Source organism: Pseudorca crassidens, chromosome 9 (assembly GCF_039906515.1).
Source record: "Pseudorca crassidens isolate mPseCra1 chromosome 9, mPseCra1.hap1, whole genome shotgun sequence".
Lineage (NCBI taxonomy): Eukaryota > Metazoa > Chordata > Mammalia > Artiodactyla > Delphinidae > Pseudorca > Pseudorca crassidens.
Genome location: NC_090304.1, coordinates 11567192 through 11579348, shown reverse-complemented (window position 1 = coordinate 11579348; position 12157 = coordinate 11567192).

Here is a 12157-nt window from a genome sequence, read left to right as displayed (position 1 = left end):
TTTGATTGGTAAACTACTTGCTTATTAATGTGAAGCACTTAGATTTATCTGTATAGTACTTTTAGGCTTTTTTATTTAATGAAGAAAGGCGCGACTCAAATTTCTTTTTTTTTAAATAAATTTATTATATTTATTTTATTTTTGGCTGTGTTGTGTCTTCGTTGCGGTGCGCGGGCTTCTCATTGCGGTGGCTTCTCTTGTCGCGGAGCACGGGCTCTAGGTGCGCGGGATTCAGTGGTTGTGGCACACGGGCTTAGTTGCTCTGCAGCATGTGGGATCTTAGCCATAATAACAAAGACATAAACGTGTGGCTCTGAGTTTGTAGACTTTGCATCATGCTCATCTAAAATGGATGAAGCAAACTGAATAAGGGACTGACAATAGGCCATATACATATAACTCTATATATTAATAAGGTCTTAAAAGGCATAAATTTAGTTCCCATCCCCTAACTCTTATTTCATAAAGGGGATTCCTTCTATCCCACTCCCTCCAGAAAAGTCTCCTCTATGGGGAGAGATTCAGTTCTCCTGAATCTGTCAAGGAATTGTATGTATGAGAGTTGATAAATACTTCACGCATTGATTTACAAGGATAATTTGGGAAAGACTTGCAAATTAGCACAAACTGAAAGTCCAAGCATGGAATAAAATTGACTTTAAGACAATCAGGTTTTGAGGGAAGTGAGAATTTTAATAAAAATGGAAAGTGTCAGGTCATAGTCCTGGAATTGCTGTTATTTCATGCTGCTGTGGATTAAAGCCCAATGGATGACTCACTGTTGTGACCGCTGGTCAGAGAGGGAGAGGACAAGTAAATATTTGTGGGAGACATACCTGACAAATTGTTTAGAATGACTTCTGTTTGTGAATCCTCAACTCCTCATGAAGTAGCTGAGCAACTTCTCCTATTGAGTAAAATAGAAATGCAGGACGCAGAGGGGCCTCCAGCAGAATGAGAAAGGGATTGGTGAAGAGGAAAAGGAAAAAAAAAAGTTTTTGGATATCACTTGAATTGATTTATCTGTGTGGGAGTGTGTGTGTGTGTTACCAAAAATGTTTAGGCCAGGACATTTTAAAAGGGTAGTTTGTCCTCCTGCCTCATCCTACCTCAGCTTCAAGCATCAGACCCAAGAATGAACCTTCTGAATGTTGGTACATTTAAAAAGTGAAAATGATAAAAATGTCATTGTTTCATTCAAAAGCTTCTATAGAGCTCTAAGGTCTACAGATAAAGATGGAGTAAACATATAATTTGATCTTTTGATGAGATTGTGGGGTGTGAGATAAGAAAATCCATGTGCATGTGATTCTTTATATAATAGATTACTTTGATTGGTCTGTTTTTGGCAGATAGATGCAAGAATGAAAGAATAAAGGATTCAGTAATGGCTAACAATAAAGATTTTGCCTCAGCAAGACCACGAGTTGCTCCTTTTATTTCTGTATCTGGATGAATAAGGGGAATTTCAAGTGATTTCAACACTGGATGAATGTAATCCTCCCAGCCAGGGCCAGGCTCACTCAAGCGTGCTAGGTAAATCTCTATGATGCCAGGCCACGGGCATCAGCTCCCAAGGCCAGTCAGCCTCAAAAACGTAGATTCCCCCTACATTTATCAGCTAGCCTGTAGATGAGAAATATTTCCTTTTATATGGTTTAATTTCGAGTATTTGAACCCTAATCAAGCCTTTGAAACAGAAGGATCCTTACTAGCCTGTTTCTAGTCAGTTTGAAGGCAGAAACTAAGTTGAGGAAAATACACAGGAGAAAGTATAAAGCATGGCTAAGAGTGTTTTTATCCACATGTTCAAACTCGTATGAAAGGGAATACTGCATTTACTTACTATGTCAGACAGCTCTACCCTGTCTTATGTCATTTGCTCCTCTTTCACAAACAAGGGAAATGAGAATGAGTGTTAACTTGTCCACGGTCCCTCTTCTATTATAGGACAGATTTGGAGAGTTCTGGCTCCAAGGCTCATTCCACTGTAGCCAGCTGCCACGGTACAGCTAGCAATGGAGATCATCTTAGACTGAAATCCATTCTCCATCTCTGTAATTCACTTCTCTTGGATAAAGCCAGCCACAAACTTGTACAAAATCACTCTCTGTCACAAACCCTATTATGTTTCCAAACTTTGGGGCAAGTCACTTTTTCTGAGCTCCCTCATTTATGAAATGGAAATGACTTCACAGGTTGTTACATGGTTTAGACAAATCTGAGAATCTGAAAATACTTGTAAATGACATACAAACATCAAGTATACTTAATACCTCAAATAGCTTGGATGAACAGAAGACTTTCGACTGAGGAGAGACTATCTTAGAAATACCAGTTGCTTCCCAGGATCCATCTGGTCACAGCCTAGACTTCACCCTGTTTGTTGTGCCCATGGGCCTTTGGCCATTAGAGGCCGACCCAGTTTCATGCACAGCCTCTAGGAATCATCCACCTCTCTGGAGTGGTGAGACCAGGCTGTTCACCACATCCACTAAGATGGTTTTCACAAGCATCAGACTTGTGAAGCCTGGCTGGCTCTGTAAAGAACCAAGGAAACACGCAAGCCAAGGTACCGCCCAGGATGTGTTAAAGCACGCATTCAGACTCGGAGTCACCCCGCCATTGGCCAGCACCCTCCTCAACACAAGAAGGAACTCAAGCTTCATTTAGTTCAATCTCACCGTTAAACACATTGCACAAGGAAGCCAGAGAGGTGCCCTGGTGTCCCGGCTGCAAAGTAGAATTACAAGTATAATTTGGTCCAGCGCATTCCCCACTGGGCCTCCCTGCTTCTCCATTAGACCAATATCATCTTAGGAAGCCTCAGTTCTCTTTGTTTGCATCCTTTCACTCTTCTGCATCCAGTGCTCTCTGGCACCCTTCCTTCTAACAAGCCTTTGGAAGCTCTGGGAACAGCAGCTCATAACCCAGACTTCTTTTGCCTCCCAGACCCCATCTCTACTATAATTTGGTGGTCCCGTATCCCATCCCTCCCCTAATATTATGGGGAAAATGGGACACATTCATAGGTAACGGTTAAATATGTTATTTCTTCCAGGTGAGTAGCATTTGAACAAAGGGCCCAGGGAAATTTTTTAAAAATAAATTTCTGAGGCAGGTTTCTCATCTTTAGGTCAGACCAACCGTTAGGCGACACCACTAGGAAAGGTTTAGGACTATTTTCTCTTTTCTTACTTAGCAATCCCTAGTTCCTATCCCCAAAGCTTGGGGTGGAAGGAGGGTTGGGAGTTACATAAATAACTTAAATAGACCAATAAAAGTTCCCAACCTGGTTCTAAGCAATAAAGCTCTAAATCTTTCAGAAGCCTTCTACCAGACTCCAACCAAATTCAAGAACAATGCATAGTGACACCTACTTTGGACTAGCACTAAGAATACGGAAATGAATATTAATGATAGTAGCAGACATTTATATGGTGTTTACTCAGCCATTCATCGATCTAATGGCTGTATGTGCATTCATTCACTTACTCCCCTCAAGAACCCAATGAGGTAGGTACAAAGATTTTTATGTTACAACTGAAGAAACAGGGGCACAGAGAGAGCTGATGCTTCCCTGCCCTGGAAACATTCATGGTCTCCTGAGAAAGACAACAGGTACACACTCAACTGTGACAGAAATCGGGGTGTGGTTAGTCATACCAGAGTCTAAACAGGGGCTGGGGGAGCCCAGAGGAAGGAAGGATTGGAGGAAGCCTCTCAAAAGAGGCACTTTGGGGGCTTTCCTGGTGGCGCAGTGGTTGAGAGTCCTCCTGCCGATGCAGGGGACATGGGTTCGTGCCCCGGTCCGGGAAGATCCCACATGCCACGGAGCGGCTGGGCCCGTGAGCCATGGCCGCTGAGCCTGCGTGTCTGGAGCCTGTGCTCCGCAACGGGAGAGGCCACAACAGTGAGACGCCCGTGTACCGCAAAAAAAAAAAAAAAAAAAAAAAAAAAGAGGCATTTTGGGAGCTAGGCTTTGAAAAATGACTAGGATTTTGCCCTCAGGAAAAAATAAGGGGGGGGGGGTGAGGGATGGGCAAGAACATCTCAGGTAGAAGCAGAAGCACTTGTCAAAATTTGGCTGCTGGAAGGCATGTGGCATGTTCCAGAATGTTCCCCCAAGAGCCCCAGTGGAAGATGAGGTGCAAGGAGTGAGGGGATGATGCCTTGAAGAAAGAATCTATGAAAGGTTTTTGAAGAGGGATAATGCTAGCATCTACCCTTTGTTTCAGAAAAGGAATTCAGACAGCTAAGTCAGAGCTGTATTAGAGGTGAAAGCTACTGGAAGCAGAGAGACCCATTAAGAAGATGCTCTTTTGCTCAAGGTAAGATATGTTTCAGCTATTTGTGGAAATGTTAGAAGCACTAGGAGATAGAGGTGAACACGACACAGTCCCTGATCTCTTAGAATCTGTATTTTGGTGGGGGAAGACAGAAACACACAATAATATAACCAAGTGTTAAAAATGATATAGGAACTCGACAAAGTGATACAGAATTACTGGGAGTAGGAGCCATGAAGGCCTTTCTCAAGTGGTTATTTCCTGCTGAGATCTGAATGATGACAAGGAGGCAGCCACCAGTAGACCTGAAGGTATTTCAATCATAGGGGACTGTTTTTTGTTTTTAATTTATTTATTTTTGGCTGGGCTGGGTCTTCATTGCTGCGCGTGGGCTTCCTCTAGTTGCAGTGAGTGGGGGCTACTCTTTGTTGCAGTGCACAGGCTTCTCATTGCAGTGGCTTCTCTTGTTGCGGAGCACAGGCTCTAGGCGCACGGGCTTCAGTAGTCGTGGCGCACGGGCTCAGTAGTTGTGGCTCACAGTCTCTGGAACGCAGGTCAGTAGTTGTGGCGCACGGGCTTAGTTGCTCCGCAGTGTGCGAGATCTTCCTGGACTGGGGCTTGAACCTGTGTCCCCTGCAGTGGCAGGCGGATTCGTAACCAGTGCGCCACCAGGGAAGTCCCAGAGAACGGTTAAGTGCAAACCCTGAGGCAGGAATGAGCTTTCTGTCCTCAAAGCCACATTAGCCTGAAAGACGGCTAACATGGCTGAAACCAGGTGAGCAGGGGAACCATGCCTGTGCCAAGGCCCTCAGCCAAAGACCAGGAGAAACACACTTGTAATTAAACAGGTGGGTTTATCACCTGTTGCAGTGAGGAAGCACGCACACTGTGGGAGACTCTCTCTCAGCAAGAGAGTTCTAGAAAGAACTTATATAGGATTTAGTCTTTGGCTGGTGATTTGGGGGAGGGCCTAAGGAATTTGCTCTAGTCCATGACTGGGTATTTTGTCGGTGGCCCAGTGACCTTGCTTTTGTGTGTGATTAGATAAAACTATAAAGTGACCTTGTTTTGCTGCATTTATCATGGTCTCAGGGAGCTGTGTGAGGTCGGTATTCTATGGGGTTGTTTAACGTGTTTAGGATCACTGGCTGTGAGCCCCAGGCTGACTTCTAACACTATGGCAGACCAGCTGTGATCGTCATTTCAATTCTGGACATCAGAGGCTACCTTTTTTCTCCCTCACTACTAATAAGATTCTGTGAGGAAAGGGAACTGGATTTTCTTCTAACTGCTGAACACAGGCAACAGGTTTACAGCCAACTCTGACAGAAGTCAATGTGTGAAGAGTATTTCCACGTAGATAACAAAGAACAGCTCCTCCTAGATAAAAATGACAAAGACACCAGTCATAGAACCGGCCCTGCTTTCTGACAGCACCCAACTCCAGAACAAAACTATGCCTCATTGAATCCTTCCCAAAACTAACTAACCCAACTCCAAAGCTTATAGCTTCAAATCCCTCCTAGCCCTTCTTCTTTGAGGTACCCATTGCAACCAGCCAATAAACTCAACTTTGTTTGACTATAGGTATTGTCCTGGAGGTCTTTGGCTAAAGGGATCAACACTGCAAAGGGAAACCATTGACAATTTTTAAGCTGTAAAGTGACATGTTAGGGTTGACATCTTTAAAATGAGCGCTCAAGCCACTATGCACAGATAGGTTTATGGGGGCGAGACTAGAAGCAAAATATTATCTAGATGATGGAAAACCTGAATTAAAACTGACAGTGGGAGTGGACGAAAGAGAAAATCTCTGAAGATCATGACAGAGGTTTGGAATGGGAAGATGGGGAGAAGGATAGTGAGTCCTAGAAAGAGGGAGGAACCCAAAAACACCCCCTCCCAACTAGGAGGAGAGTGAATAAATTAGGCAGGACACACAGAAGGCGGAACAGATACTGGGGGTAACAGGAGGTTGCAAGCCTGGTTTTCACATATGTTGAGTTGAATGTGGAGCACAGGTAGCATGGAGGAAGGGGTTGGGAGGTGAGTGACTGAGATTGAAGCTGGTTGGGAATGTTGGGACTCAACAATAACGGTCTTGAACCCCATGCTAAAGAATCTTGATTCATTCTATAGGCAGTGAGGAACCATTCAAGGTTTTAGATCAATGACCCTCTTAAAGTCAGCATAAAAGAAACCTTGACAAGAAGGAAGGAAAGGAAAAATAAAAATCACCAAAGGTCAGGTCAGTTCTTCTGCCTTAGTCGTAATGGGAACTGAAAGTGTTCTCTTGTCCAAATCCAAGTGCAGATCTGATTCTGATGGTCACTACAGCTTTACTAGACTTAAGGCACATCAGGAAATCACCCCATTCTACATCTCCTGTCTTGGGAAAATTTGCATCTCTAAAGTGTTTCATTTTATTCATTTTATTCTATCTGTGCCCCTACCTCCCTTTCCACATGACTAACTCCTGTTCTTGCTTCAGGATCCAGATCACATATCACTTGCTTTGTGAAAACATCCCTGATCTATATACCTGTATCACTGCCCTCTCGTCTTTGCTGTGACTTGCACCTGGTACGCCATCTACTATCACCGTTGCTTCTACTACTGATTACTATGACGACCACTGCTGCTGCTAATAATAATATGGAGCTCTGACACTGAACTAGGTGCTCTGCACAAAGCAGCTCACTTAATCCTCACAACAGCCCATCACACTCAAGGTTATAATCATTTCTACTTTACAGATAAGAGAACTCAAGTTCAGAAAGGTTAAGTGACTCACCCAAAGTTGCAGAGCTGGGAATTGGCAGAGCTGGGATTCAAATTGAGGTATTTGAATATACAAAAAATATACATTTTTTCTTTACATAGCTATTATACGACTTAGTACCCTGCATATTGGTTATTTATGTCTATGTCTCTCTTCTGCTGGAGTGTGGGCTCCTTGAAGCCAGGGGCTGTGTTTTCCCTGGCATCATGTAAATGCTCATCAAAGGTTACCTGAATGAGAGGAGGGAGGCAGGTAGATATAGTGATGAAGGGAATGGAAGGTGGTGTGTAGTAGAATGATCACTGTTTATATTGATGTTTCCCAACCTTTTTGACAGAAATGATAATGTTGCTAACTTGGAGAGGATCTGGGTTCTAGGAGAAGGGTGCTCTAGGATGGAGGAAAGTGGACCATGATAAGGACTGTAAATCTGGCAACCTCAGTCCCCAATTAGTTACCGTAGTGTTGAAGGGATCAGTACATCTTGGCATCCATTGGACAGTCCGTGCTTTATATGAAGGGTTAACAAACTGTTTCTTAAGGACCAGATAGTATTTTATACTTTTGTGTTATGAGGTCTCTGTTGCAACTATTCAACTCTGCCACTGCAGCATGGAAACAGTTATAGACAACACGTAAACAAATGAGTGTGGCTGTGTTCCAATAAAACTTTATTTACAAAAACAGGTCCCAGGCTTTGGCCATGTTTGCTGACCCCAGATCTGTATGAATTTTATGCTTCAGAGCTTTGGGTCCTTCTCCTCTCAGCCCAGTTTTTAACTTTGAGGAAGTTGCAAGGGAGGCAAAACTTTACCGCTACCCACCTTAGATTTTCAGCTGAGACTCTTCACAAAAAGGGAAAAACAACAGTTTATTAAAGTATGCAGTGGGGACTTCCCTGCTGGCACAGTGGTTAAGACTCCCCGCTCCCAGTGCAGGGGGCCTGGGTTCGACCAGGGAACTAGATCCCACATGCATGCTGCAACTAAGATTTCGCATGCCACCACTAAGAGTTTGCATGCCACAACTAAGGAGCCCGCCTGCTGCAACTAAGACCCAGCACAACCAAATAAATTAAATAAATAAATATTTTTTTTAAAAAAGCATACAGTGTACATCACTCAGGAGAAAACTGAACCAGAAGTAACTCAAAATGGCGGCTTAGAATTCCAATTTATGTAGCATCGTCAACAAGAATAATAAATTTGTAGAGAAATGACGCGACACAGGAAAGCTTAGGCTTCTGGGGGCGGGGGGGAACTATGGGAAGATAAATATATGGGAGGAAAATTAATGGAGTAAAGTTTGTTTGCAGGTTCCCCTGGTGCCTTCTCTGGGCTGATAAGAGTCTGTCTTAGTAAAAATAGAATTTATATTCCGCTTTTAGGCAGAAAAGGGGGAGATTTTTCTGCATTTGCTGCTTCTTAATTGCCTTTAGTTCAAAATCATTTTTATGTCAAAGAGCATATTTTGGGATGACTTTCTGGTTTCCTTCAAAGTCCAATTTATTAATTTGTTCTTTTATGAATGGTGCTTTTGGTATCATATCTAAAAATCTTTGCCTAACTCAAGTCACAGAGATTTTTCCCCTATATTTTTTCCTCCAGTGTTTTTTATCTTCCCCACTTAGTAAAGGGTCATCCTTCTTAGGAGCCCCTTAAGAATGAATAAATGAATGATTTAAATGAAAGAACAGAAAACCCTTCTTTCTTCCTTACCTCCTGAGCTCTCCCCATCCTGGACTCTCCAAACCATGAAGCTCAGCAGAGGTTCCTTGAACCCCAGTCTGATTTTTGAGCCCCCAACCTTGCTGATTTTTTTGCCTATAACTTAGTGATTCCCAGCCTTTCAATGCTGCAACATTCTTTTCACAACAAACACACAGCCACTTTTATTTGCACCTCCAACCTGTTTTATTTTATTTATTTATTTATTTATTTATTGGCTGCCTCATGGCATGCAGGATCTTAGTTCCCTGACCAGGGATCAAACCCGTGACCCCTGCAGTGGAAGCACAGAGTCTTAACCACTGGACCCCTAGGAAGTCCCCTTCCAACCTGTTTTAAAAACAACACCATAGTTTTAAAATTAAATTTAAAATTCGCTTTCATTGTCAAATTTTCAGGAACTCCTTGAGATAACCAGAGACTATCTGCTTTACAACAGTCCCTCTCTATGAAGTACAGAGAACAAACACCACAGGATGATTTGGACCAAGGCTAAAGCTATAGGTAGTGAAACTGCGACTGGGATAAGGAGAGGGCTTGGAAGCTGGGGCTCAGAGGTTTCCCAGGTTCACCCTCGTGAATCTTCCTCCACAACTGCTCAGTTCTGTTATCCATTTCTTTAGTTTTTAAAAATAATACACGGTGTTTTATGTAAATGCCTATCTTACAAAATTTTGAAAAATGAGTTAATCAAGAGGGAATATAAGTACAGAAAAATTGGGACTAAGGTTGAGTTTAGCAACAAGAATGTTGAAGAAGGAGCCAAAATTTGGCTCTAGGCTCTCTGGAAGTCAAAATAAGGAGAAAGGTCTCTTTGTTTTATATGACTTACAGTGTCTGTAAGATCGCAACAACCCAGTTGCTCAAGAGAAGCCTGTTCCAGGAGGGGACATTGTGTGATATCCAAGGAGAAGCTCCGTGACAGCAAGTTGTCCATCAGCCCCCATTTTATCATCAGCTGGGATGGAATTTCAGCAGGCTGTCCACCCTGTTACTCAGAGCTCTAAAAGGAACTTGGAGATGTGGTGGTTACCCCATGCCACCACCTCTCCCTCTCCCATCCTTTTTATTTTTACTTTTTGTCTACTTGCCTAGAATATTTTGAGACAGTGAAAACTGAGTTTTATTTATCTTTGTATTTATTCAAGCACTTAGACTGGGCAAAATGAGGCTTAAAACTGGTTCATTCATGAGAATTCCCTGGCGGTCCAGTGGTTAGAACTCTGCGATCTCATTGCCGAGGGCTCGGGTTCGATCCCAGGGCACTAAAATCCCATAAGCTGTGCGGTGCAACCAAAAAAACCAAAACCCAAAGGAACTCAAGACGAAAAACAACAAAAAAAACTTGTTCAATCATGAAATAATACAGTTAAGAATCCCAGAAGGGCAGATAAACTAAAAGGATTTGATAGCTGGGTCTAATCACTTGGGGCCTCCCAAGACCTCTTCTGGTTTTCTTTCATTCAGCAAACTTGTAGAGCAGCTACCAGGTGTTCTGCCTGATGCTGAGCTCTGGAAATAACTGCAATGAACACAACACCTTCCTTTTCTCCCACTCAAAGAGCTCATTAGCGGGTTGGAAGGAGAACTCGTGCAAAGTGACAGGCTCGTAGTTACATGCTGCTAAAGAGGTTAGGAGGAGTAAGAGACAAATTCTTCCTGGGAAATTGAAGGAGTATGTGAGGGTAGGGGGAGAGGGGGCGAACAGAAATGTATTCTTGTGTATTCTCAGGGAGGTGACCTTTGAACCCAGTCTTGATTGATGAGCGAGATTTCATCAGCCAGGGGCTTCCCTGGTGGCGCAGTGGTTGAGGGTCTGGCTGCCGATGCAGGAGACACGGGTTCGTGCCCCGGTCCGGGAAGATCCCACATGCCGCGGAGCGGCTGGGCCCGTGAGCCATGGCCGCTGGGCCTGCGCGTCCGGAGCCTGTGCTACGCAACGGGAGAGGCCACAACAGTGAGAGGCCCGTGTACCACAAAAAAAAAAAAAAAAAAAAAAAAAATTATACATATATATATATATATATATATATATATATATTTCATCAGCCAGGAATTGACATGATGTGGGAATCAGCACAGGGAATGTGTATCATGGGGAGAGACTAGCTGGAGATCAGGGTGATAAAGTGGACCTGGGCCCAATGGCAAACAGTCACCTTGGAGCGACGTATCTTTTGATTGACATGTCCTATATAATTATTTATAGTGCCTCCTTTTGGTCTCAACAGGGTCCAGATTTCGATGATCGCTTACATAGCCACCCTACTCATAGGATGGTTCATTTTGCCCCTTTTCTTCTTTATTCCACATCAAAATCTTTTATTATGCCCTGATCCCCATCTTGCTCGTATCAGTCGGAGAGCTCAGTTTTTAGAGCCTGGAGGGCTATTCCAGGAAATGAACTGAGACCATCAGAAATGGGCATTCGGTTTCTGTTGAAAGGATTCTCCTGGGCCAGCAGAACTGAGCAAATCTGAAAAGGGGCCTGGCTGAGACAAGAGTCCCGTCCCATGCTAGAAACATTATTAGCGCCCTCCCAGTTAGAATTTGCGACCCTCATGCATTTTCCCATAATGCTTTCTTTGAAGCTCTATGACATTTTTACGATGGGTAATTTATGTTTTGTGGGTGTCTTACCCACTCAACTGTGAGCCCCAATCATACAACTTTGTGTACCCAGTCCCGCACATTGTGACATGCCAGCTGTGAGGCACTGTACCAAGGTATTTCTTTGCATTGTCTCATTTAATCCTTGCAACTATGTATGACATCAGTCTTATGATTATCCCCACTTTATAGATGAGATTAGTTCTCAGAGGGGTGAGACAATTTTCTCGTAATCACAGAGGTAGTTAGCAGCTGTGCTGGGAGTTGAGGCCAGTTTTTCAGATTTGATTCTGGTATCCCACTCTTAAAGCAGTGGCAAATAAGACCCCAAAGTGTTAGTGTCACATCAATTTCAAACTTAGAAAGGCCAGGCTGTTCCAAGGTGCTTTGCATCCATTAGCTCATTTAATCTTCTCAAGTAACCTAGGAATTTAACATGCTAACCTCATTTTATAGAGGACCAAACTGAGGCACAAGGGATTTCCAGAGGCCCATATTTGACCCAGACCAAGCCCATAGCTTTACTACTGTGCTCAGCAAAGAAATAAATGAAGTAATCTTTGCACAGAATGAATTCTAAGTCTGTAGTAGGCACTAGCCATTATTATTCTTATTATTTGTCACATGACTGTGGGCAAGTCAACCTCTGTGAGCCTCAATTTCCTCATCCATAGCATAAGAACTACTTACCTACCTTAAGTTCTGTGGAAAACAGAAAAAGTCTCTACAAATGGTAGTGACCACGAGTC